We start from the raw sequence: 11,459 nt of genomic DNA, 5'->3' as shown, positions 1-11,459 counted from the left end.
AATTCAATATTAACCAAAATTATCTTCTACCACCCAAGGACATAACAGACAAGAAAGATAAATTTTTCTTTGGGGCATGCCCTTTTAATATCTTGTGCTTCATGGTGATAATTTTCTTTGCTCCCTTTCTTCCTTGATGTCACAATTTCCATGGCTGGAGTCTGTCTGAGTTGGGACTTCTATGTGCCTTACCTACATGGTGAAGCTTCCCTACACATGCAAGTCATACTCCACAGATTCCTGCAGGAATGGCTTTGTATCACATTTGAAATGGCCTTTGCCTGTATTATATATCTTTAGGACTTCACTCCCTCTAATAATAATTTGATGCTAGATGGAATAAATATTTAAGAGTCATGGTAATATGATCATATATTAGTGTAAAAAGTATATCTTACATAAGCAAAAGCAAGAATATTTTAATGATGACTTTCTAGAAGCAGTGTTTTTACTCTTCTGATCCAACCTGTCATTGATATTAAATGCCAGTGAATTTCGAAACAAACAAAAAAAAATGTGTTCCCCATCCTGAACCTGAACCCCCATCTGTGGGGGACACCAATAGCTTCTTATTTTTAATATTTATTTGGCTGCACTGGGTCTTAGTTGTGACAGGAGGGATCCCTAGCTGTGGCATGCGGGGTCTCTAGTTGCGCCATGGAAACTCTTAGTTGTGGCATGAAGGATCTAGTTCCCTGACCAGGGATCGAACCAGCCCCTCCCCATGTTGGGAGTGGGGAGTCTTAGCCACTGGACCACCAGAGAAATCGCCAGTATCTTTTTTGACCCCAACAATTTACCCTAGAGTCACTCTATTCCTCCTCTTATGTGGTAAGGTGCCCCAAGAAACCACAGTAGCACTGGCTCTCCAAGATGACGCTCCAAATGGGGGGCCTGAAGCCCAAATTAAATTAAATTAATCCCAAGCACTACCATTATGGGATTGGCTGATTCCATATGTAGCTAAGACACACTGACTACCATTTTCCCTGCTGGACTCAGTGACATTTTGGTTAGGGATGAATAAGTAGTAAGAGGAGCACAACCCTGTGCACTGAAGGAACTCTTCTTTATGTGTCCTGTAAATCAAGGGGCAGGACGGAGGCCCTGCATGTGCTCTGGCCTGCTGCCCCTTTCCCCCACCCTGAATGCTCCTCGCTGTGCTGTGCCACAATTAATCAGGCTTTCTAGGTTTTAGTTAATTCCACGACCCCAATAAAGTGGTTTGTACTGGCATTCGTCCAGCCTTGATAATTTCACAGCCATGTGCTTAGGAACTGTGGCAAGTTTGCACAGGACTTAGCAAGCATGGAGCAGAGGGGTAGAAGGAATAAAAGGAACTCTTGTTTGGCTTAAGTTCCACTAATATTGGGGAAAGCTGAAATCTAAATGACAGAAAAGCATGGGTGAGCACGTGGGCTTTGCAGCTGGGAGGGGGGTTTCTCTGTGTTTTTTCTACCCTCCCTCCCAACTCAGGGTGGATTTGAAAACATTAAAATTAAATAAACCCAAACCTTCGCTTGACATCTCTTTGTCTGATTGTTCTCAAGTTTTTGTCTCTGATTTCATAAGACTCCCCTGAGGAATAAGCACTGGAGCCCATAATCTAGTAAAAGGTTCATTTGGGTTTAGGCTTTTTTTATTTTTAAAGATATGATTCTTGGAGAATTTTTTTTTTTTTTTTTTTTGATTACAGGCAGCTTTTATGACTGAGAGGTTACCAGGAAAATTCAAAGGCAGTGAGAGGAGAGGTCTGTCATGAGTACAGACATTTGGGGCCTGTCTGTATAAATTAGCTGCTGTGGAGAATAAGCCCAACAAGCAGTATTTCAGAGGCTCAGCCATATCTCTGGCACTTGGCTTCTAGAATGCTCTGTGGCCAAGAAACACAGGTTGGAAGAGGCCAACAGGCTGAGTGACCGGGCATCCAGAATATGATTTTACAATCAAAGAGCTTGAAGAAACAGATGGGGAAACTGAGGTCCACAAGAAGGTCAGGATATGACCCATCCAAAGCAAAGTCAGGACTGGAGCCCAGAATCCTGATCTCAGTTCAAGGATCCATCCAGGTTCTGATGCTTCTTCTCTTGTAGCAAGAACATATTTTCTCTAATATGAAAAAGGAAAAAAAAAAAAAAAAGACTTGGATACTTGGTTATAGGGCCAATGTGAGAGTGGCTGTTTAGATTTTCAGATTTTCTTGGCAAAACTCCCTGGACGTGCAGCTTCTCTGCTAGGTTTTAAAACCATCCAAACACAGGGAAAACTGGAGATGAGTGTTTGACTGTGTCTACATGATGCCTAAACAGACAGTTGATTCAGTCAAAAAATATTATTCATGTTGCTGGTTTGGCAACACCACCCATTTGTGGACTGAATCTTTCACTTTTTAACTCCTTGAGAGACAGTGTTTGGTAGAAAAAAAAGGTCTGAGCCTGGTGGTCAGAAAACTAGGCTTCCAGACCCAGCTGAGCCACCTACCCACTCTCTGCCTCCTCCCTGGGCCTCAGTTTCTCCACGTGTAGGTTAATCAGATTTGGATTAAGTTGTCTTGAAGGTGTGTAGAGTTTTCACCTTCTAGAATACTGTTCTAAGCATGGGGTGTGAGAAGAGGATGTCCCTACTTGTGGTCTTTGCCCTCTGAATTTGAGGTCAGCAGCCCTGCAGTTCTGGTGTGAGAAGAGGTTTCTGGATGTAATTCACAGCCTATTTCTCTTTCACTGCCAACTTGGCTTCTAAATGGGTAGCTCACTGCCCTCCCTGGTCCCCTCCCTTAGTCTCCTTCTCATAAGGAGAAAAGCAGTGTAATATTCAGCGGCACTGTCAGGGGGCCTGTATTTTGTCATCTGACCTCATCAAGCTAGTGCAAACCCTTCATCAGTCCACATCTCCCTTGCATATTACCCATGCTCCCAAACTGGATAATTTGCCTGTGGGATTTTTAAAAAGAGGTAGGGAACAAGGAAGTAGTATTGACTTAATGAAGAATTCCGTGTCAGGTGTTGAATCTGACTTTTTCTGGTTGATTTCTGACTCTTAGCCTGTGCATAAGAATTCCTAGCTCACACCCTGGTCATCCCACTTATTTTGCTGAAGCTTTTTAGAGTGGGTTCGAGCCAGCGGTGTTCTGATGCCAGCTCCCATCAGCTTGGGAGGGGCAACTGTGTGCATCTCTTAACCACTTTGTGTTAAATGACAACACATTGGTAGTTTGAAATCGGCCATATTGGGGATATTTATATAACAGAAATCGGAAATTGTCAGTTTTTCTCCCTAGAGAGTCAGTTGTTAAACAGTTATCTCTGTACACCATGGTTCAAGTTTGAATGACTGTTGGCCTTCCCTGATGGCCCATTGGTTAAGAATCCGCCTGCCAACGCAGGAGACACAGGTTTGATTCCTGATCTGGGAAGAGGCCACACGCTGCAGAGCAACTAAGCCCATGTGCCACAAATACTGAAGCCCACGTGCCCTAGAGCCCGTGCTCCACAACAAGACCGAAGCCACTGCAATGAGAAGCCTGCAGACTGCAAAGAAGAGTAGCCCCCACTCACAGCAACTAGAGAAAACCTATGCAACAATGAAGACCCAAAGCAGCCAAAAATAAGTAAATAAAGTTTAAAAACTCCAAATGGCTCTAGAGACTAGAAAAGTAATCTGAATGAATAAAGCAGGCCTGAAGGTAACAAAAGGGACACAATGGGACGGGTAGAGACTGTGGCAGTTGATGAGCACATATGCTATGTGAAAGTAGCAGCCACTCCTCTGTTCCAGAGTATGTTACTAGGCAGAGATATCGGCCCATTGTTGCCAGCAATTCTAATTTTTCAAGAGGAAGTTGAGACCAAGGTTTTATGTGAAATATCCTAATAATAAACACTAAAGATTGTTTGGAACCAATTCAAATTTTTGAAAAAATAAATCTCTGTTCAGTCCAAGCAAAATATGTGTGCAGGCTCTTGTCAGCCTTTGGGTCAGCATTTTGCCATCTTTGCTCTCTAGATCTTCTGTTTCCTGCTCTTATTCCCTGGGTTATAACTGATGCTGAGTTGTCAGCACCATTTCCTAATAAAAAACAAACTTTCTTTCCTTGAGAACTGGAAGAACAGGGAATTCGGATGTGAGGATATCCAGGTGGCTTCTCACGATTCTACTCTGGCCTGTGTCTTGTTTTCTAGTCCATGTGCCATGAAGCCAGAGAAAAGGATGTTAGGCCCAAATCTGCACCAAATATTTTATGATGTTCTCCCAGCACCAGGACGATACCCAGTGCTGATGCACCTGTGTGTGAGGACAGAGTGACTTCCATTTTGGCATGTCTCTTGACTATTCCACTTGAAGACATGTTGGCATTCTACTCCCCAACTCACTCCTTGCCTATAAGAAGAAGGTGGAAAATTGGACTAATTATTGGTGTATTCTTCCTGCTTTTATCCCCACTCTCTTCTTCAGACAGGGAACTAAATCTTAAGTAGCTAAGAAAGGACTTTACTTAGTGCAGAATAACTCTCACATTTGGCCTAAGGAATGGGGGCGGGGAGGAAAAGTGGGGATGGAAAGAACTAACGGGCATTATGTAAGGCATTGTGCCAGGCCCTACTCATACATTAGGCCACTGAACCTCCATAGCAGCAATAGTATCATCTTCTTCTTACATAAAAGGAAACAGACTCAGAAAAGTTATATGACTTGTTGGGACTCAAACTCAGAAATGCTTGATTCTAAAACCATGCGAAGATCTCCTGGAGAAGGGGATGGCAACCCACTCCAGTGTTCTTGCCTGGAGAATTCCATGGACAGAGGATCCTGGTGGACTACAGTCCACGGGGTCACAAAGAGTTGGACATGACTGAAGTGACTTAACACGCAAAGCACCAAAGACAATGAAACAGTCACTTCTGTGGATTCTACTAAAGAATAATAGTGGATCACTCTATTCTTGCCTGGAAAATTCTATGGATGGAGGAACCTTGTAGGCTATAGTCCATGGGGTCGCAAAGAGTTGGACATGACTGAGCGACTTGACTTTCTGCTCCCTAGCTTTGTAATAAACACAAATACTGTGAGCAGTTCATGGCAGTTCTAAAGAACTGTGGGTACCTTGAGATCCTATCGTAAGCTATTTAAGCAAAGACAATTTAAAGTGATTAAATGCTTTATAGCAATAAAGCTACTAGGGAGGCAATTTTTATTCCACCAGATCGTATTTTTCTATACACAGTATAACACTTGAACACACTTGATCTTCAGTTTGTTTTTATGACGTCCCTAGTGAACAAAGTTTACATACTTTTGTGAGACTGCTTGAAAATGTAATTAAACTACGTGAAGAATCCTCAACCAGAAGTGAATGTATTTTATGTTCTACCCACTTGACTCACTCATGGTGATTGTGGGCATGCTATAATTTTGAGTCAAGGAATACACTCCCTTTCATCTTTTACATATTTACTATAATCCTGCACAGTGTGATGAGTTTAAAATACATATGTTCCTGAAATTTCCTATAAAGCAAATCTTGCTTTTTCAGTGGCTTTATGATAAATCTGGAGATGTGCTTCTTTGGGAAGAGAATGATGTAAAATTCTCCCATAATTCTCTTAAAGTCAGTTAAAAGGAAAAGCATTTCTATAAAATGATATTCAGATATAACACAAAGCACAAATCAAAAAATTCCTTGGGTAATTGTTGTTTGATACAGTAACTGAAAGGCATAAATGGAAAATGACAGCTTAGCTAAAAAGAACACACAGAACCAAAAAATAATGACTTCTATTAACTCTGTTTCCAGGATTCTATAGGCTGCTCTGTTTACTTCTCTGATTTTCACAAAATGCAAGGAAACAGAATTGTTTTTACTGGTGATATCAGTCAGAATTGGGCAGATTACGCTGCAAAAAGAAGCAACCTCCAAATCTCAGAAGCTGTGCTGCACAAAGTTCCATGTATCACACACTTTTGATTTCCAAAATAATTCTACTGGGATCTTTGCTCATCTTAGTCACTCTGAAACTCAGGCTTCATTTCAAAATATGCATTCATGATTCCTGTGGTAGTGGGAAGGGAATGGGACAAATCATGCACTAACTCTTTATTCCCACACATCACTTCTCCTAAGATTTCAATGACCACAGCAAGCTATGGTTTTCCCAGTAGTCATGTACAGATGTGAGAGTTGGACCATAAGGAAGGCTGAGTGGTGAATAACTGATGCTTTTGAATTGTGCTCCAGAAGACTCTTGAGAGTCCCTTGGACTGCAAGGAGATCAAAGCAGTCAATCCTAAAGGAAATCAACCCTGAATATTCATTGGAAGGACTGATGCTGAAGCTCCAGTCCTTTGGCCACCTGATGCGAAGAGCCAACTCATTGGAAAAGACCCTGATGCTGGGAAAGATTGACGGCAAAAGGAGAAGGGGGCAGCAGAGGATGAGATGGTTAGATAGCATTATCAACTCAATGGACATAAGTTTGAGCAAATGCCAGGAGATAGTGAAGGACAGGGAAGCTTGGCATGCTACAGTCCATGAGGTTGCAAAGAGTTGGACACAACTTAGTGACTGAACAACAAAGCAGATCAGATGGTGGTGCTCATAGTAGGAGGTGAGGGTAAAGTTCTACATGAATCTTAAAGAAAGAAAGATGGAAATATTAGGTGAACCACACTATTGACAGCCAACTCTGTCTTCTAGCACTTAGAGTACATCATGAAAAACACTGGACTGGAAGAAACACAAGCTGGAATCAAGATTGCCGGGAGAAATATCAATAACCTCAGATACACAGATGACACCACCCTTATGGCAGAAAGTGAAGAGGAACTAAAAAGCCTCTTGATGAAAGTGAAAGTGGAGAGTCATTTAGAAATGACTAGCAAGAAGAAAATATAACAAAGACAAAAATTCCATAACAAACATGAATACACACAAGTGATAAATGGGGTCATATTAAATGCAGCTTAAGGGTCCTCAAAGGTCAACTTCTAGATACTGAATCAAGTATTTGATTAATACAAACTTTAGGTTGGTCTGATTTTCTGTATAAAGAAGTAAACATATGCCATAATTTGCTGTGTGCTGTGCTTAGTCACTCAGCTGTGTCCAAATCTTTGTGATCCCTTGGATTATAGCCTGTCAGGCTCCTCTATCTATGAAATTTTCCAGGCAAGAATACTGGAGTGGGTTGCCATTTCCTTCTCCAGGGCATCTTCCCAACCCAGGGATCAAACCTGCATCTCTTGTGTCTCCTACATCAGCAGGCTGATTCTTCACTGTGCCACCTGGGAAGCCCCATGCCATAATATACTTCTTCTTAATCTCTATATGACCTGCTAGTTTTTGAAAGATCATCAAATAACCAGATTTTCCAGGTTCAGATAGGATGAGAAGGATTTAAAATGCTAAAATCTATATTCTCAGAACACTGATCAATATTATTCATTCCATAATGCTTCCATTTTTACATTCACTTCTTCTACTTTTGACAACATGGATGGACCTTGAAGGCATTATGCTAAGTGAAATAAATCAGACAGAAGAAGACATATACTGTATGATCTCATTTATCTGTGGTATCTTTAAAAAAAAAAAAGCCAAACTTTGGGACTTCCCTGGTGGTCCAGTGGCTAAGACTCTTGGCTTCCAATGCAGGAGGCCCAGGTTCGATCCCTGGTCAGGGAACTAGATCCCACATGCTACAACAAAGATCGTACATGAGGCAATGAAGATCTCCAGTGCCACAACTGAGACATAGTGCAGCAAAATAAATTATTTTTAAAGCCAAACTTTGAAACAGTAAAATGGTGACTGCCAAGAGCTGCAGGATGAGGGAAATGGGGAGATGATGGTCACAGGGTACAAGCTTCTAGCTATAAAATAAATAAGTTCTGAGACTCTAAGGCACAGCATGGTGACTACAGTTAGGATATAATTAAATATATAATATAACCCTCTTATATACTTAAAAGTTGCTAAGAGTGTAGATTTAAAAAATGTTCTCAACATAGACCCCCAAAATGTAATTATGTGAGGTGATGTGAGGTGATGAACATGTTAACTAACATTATTGTGGCAATCATTTCACAATATATACACGTGACCGATCATCATGTTGTACATCGTAGACTTACACAATGTTCTAGGTGAATTAAATTGCAATAAAGCTGGGAAAAAATAAAATGACTGTGTATTCTACAGCACACTTTATACAAGATTAGCACACAACAATCAATTGCATTTATATATACTAGCAGTGAACACTGGAAATCAAAATTAAAACCACAATAACATTTGCAATTGCTCCAAAGAAAATAAAATATGTAGGCATGAATCTAACAAAATGTGTACAAGATCTATATGCTGAAATATAAAAAGCATTGATATATGAAATTGAGAAAGACCTACAGAAATGGAGAAACATATTGTATTCATGGATTGGAAGACAAGACACATGAAAGCTGTCAGTTCTTCCTAAACTGTTCTGTAGGTTTAATGCAATTCCTAGCCAAATCTGAGAAAGGTTTTTTGTAGACATAGATGAGCTTATTCTAAAATTTATACAGAAAGGTATGGGACCCAGAATAATTAAAACAATTTGAAAAGGAAGAATAAAGTGGGGGAACCACTCTACTTGATATTAATCCTACTATATATCTGTAACAATAAAAACTGGATGCTGTTGACAGAGGGATAGACATAGAAACTGATATAAGGAAAGAGACAAACTAGGAACGGACCCATAAAATACCCAACTGATGTTTGACCAAGGTGTAAAGGCAGTTCAATGGAGGAAAGACAGTTATTTTTAAAATGATGCTGGAGCAACTGGACATCCACAGGCAAAAAGTGAACCTCAATCTAAATCTCATACCTTATATAAAAATTAACTCAATGAATCACAGATTTAAATGTAAAACTTAAAACTATAATACTATAAAATATAGGGGAAAAATTGACCTAGGGCTAAACAAAGCATAACTTATATGCAGAGTACATCATGAGAAATGCTGGGTTGGATGAAGCAAAGCTGGAATCAAGATTACTGGGAGAAATATCAATAACCTCAGATATGCAGATGACACCATCCTTATGGCAGAAAGCGAAGAAGAACTAAAGAGCCTCTTGATGAAAGTGAAAAAGGAGAGTGAAAAAGTTGGCTTAAAACTCAACATTCAGAAAACTAAGATCATGGCATCTGGTCCCATCACTTCACAGTAAATAGATGGGGAAACAGTGGAAACAGTGACAGATTATTTTCTTGGCTCCCAAATCACTGCAGGTGTTGACTAAAGACATGAAATTAAAAGACACTTGCTCCTTGGAAGAAAAGTTATGACGAACTTAGCACTTTAAAAAGCAGAAACATTACTTTGCCAACATAGGTCTGTCTAATCAAGGCTATGGTTTTTCCAGTAGTCATGTATGGATGTGAGAGTTGGACTCTGAAGAAAGCTGAGTGCCGAAGAATTGCTGCTTTTGAACTGTGGTGTTGGAGAAGACTCTTGAGAGTCCCGTGGACTGCAAGGAGATCCAACCAGTCTATCCTAAAGGAAATCAGTCCTGAATATTCATTGGAGGGACTGATGCTGAAGCTGAAACTCCAATACTTTTGCCACCTGATGCAAAGAGCTGACTCATTGGAAAAGTCCCTGATGCTGGGAAAGATTGAAGGCTCGAGGAGAAGGGGACGACATAGGTTGGATGGCACCACCGACTCAGTGGACATGAGTTTGAGTAAACTCCAGGAGTTGGTGATGGACAGGGAGGCCTGGCGTGCTGCAATCCATGGGGTCACAAAGAGTCGGACAGGACTGAGCAACTGAACCGAACTGAACTGAAACAAAGCGTTCTTAGACTTATTGTCAAAACACAATCCATAAGAGGAAAAACTGACTAATTGGACCTCATCAAAATTAAAAATGTTTGTTCTATAAACGCTTAGGGGAAGAGGATGCAATCTGGTGGAAAATATTTGCAAACCACGTATGCAACAAAGGATCAGTACCTAAATAAAGAACTCTTAAAAATTGACTGTAAGAAACTATTCAATTAGAAGATGCCAAGATATATGAAGAAACGTTTCACTGAAAAGGATATACAGATGTTAAATACACACAAGAAAAGATAGCAGCTGTCATTAGGCACTAGGGAAACGCAATTTAAAACCACAATGATATATCACTGTACTCCCATCACAATGGCTAAAATGAAAAATAATGACAACAACAAATGCTGACAAGGATGTAAAGAAACTGGATCTCTCATTCACTTCTGGTGGGAATGTAAATAGTGTAGGCACTCTATAAAAGCATATGGCAGTTCTTACAAAACTAATCATGCACTTGCCATACAATCCAGGAACTGTACTATTGGGCATTTATTCAGGGGAAATGAAAATTTAGGTTACGCAAAATCTGTAGACAAATGTTCATCGCCCCTTTATTTGTAATTGCCAAAATTTGGAATCAATCCTGATATCCTGCAATACATGAATGGTCAAACAAGCTGTGATACCTCCATACCATGGAATACTCCTCCGCAGTAAAAAGAACAAACTCTTGACATTGGAACAACTTTAATAGATCTCCGGAGAACTATGTTGAGTGGAAAAAGCCAACTTCCAAAGGTAACCTATGTATGATTCCATGTAATATTCTTAAATGACAAAATTACAGAGATGGAGAACAGTTTAGTGGTTGTCAGGAAGAGAGGGACAGAAGATGAGTAACAGTGGAGACCCTTGTGGTGTTGGCACTGTTTAGTATCTTGACTATGGTGGTGATCACATCAACCTACACGTGATAACTTTTCTTAGAGCTGTACACACAGGCAGATGGGTGCATACAGAATTGTTGAAATTGGAATAAGGCGGATAGATGGTGCTGATGTCAATTTCCCGTTTGTAATAGTGTACTATAGATATGCTCTGCCAGGTGGCCCTGTGGTAAAGAATCCACCTGCCAATGCAGGAGACATGGATTCGATTTCTGGGTTGGGAAGATCCCCTGGAGGAGGAAATGGCAACCCACTCCAGTATTCTTGCCTGGGAAATCTCACTGCCAGTAGTCCATGGGGTCACAAAAGAGTAGGACAGGACAGTGACTAAACAACAACTATAGATATACATGATGTTATCATTGGGAGTGAAAGGTATTTGAGATCCCTGTGAATTATTTCTTACAATTGCATATAAATCTATGATTATCTCAAAGTAAAACTTCTTAAGAATGACTATGAGATGATCTATGCTTGATCCCCCATTTAATAAGTAGAGAAAAATAAAGCATAGAGATAATCATCAGTTTAGCTTGAAAAAGACCTGGTACGAAGTCTAGGTTAGGACCCACATTGGAGTTCCCAATTCAGAAATCAAGACTGGAATGAATATAAGGACCACCAGCATTTACACTAATGAAGAACCTTTCAGAGCATTCCAGCACCCCCTTATACAGTTGCCAAGTGT

At 40.4% G+C, this 11,459-nt stretch overlaps 1 non-coding gene across 1 annotated transcript; it reads left to right on the top strand.

Annotated features, from left to right (window-relative positions):
* The first annotated feature begins 7,605 nt into the window (after nt 1–7,605).
* On the top strand, nt 7,606–7,678 carry TRNAW-CCA (transfer RNA tryptophan (anticodon CCA)). Its single transcript has one exon. It is a non-coding gene; the product is annotated as a tRNA-Trp (tRNA).
* The last annotated feature ends 3,781 nt before the right edge of the window (nt 7,679–11,459 follow it).

The sequence above is a fragment of the Bos indicus genome, chromosome X, assembly GCF_029378745.1.
Source record: "Bos indicus isolate NIAB-ARS_2022 breed Sahiwal x Tharparkar chromosome X, NIAB-ARS_B.indTharparkar_mat_pri_1.0, whole genome shotgun sequence".
NCBI lineage: Eukaryota > Metazoa > Chordata > Mammalia > Artiodactyla > Bovidae > Bos > Bos indicus.
This window is presented reverse-complemented; position numbering and strand designations above follow the sequence as displayed.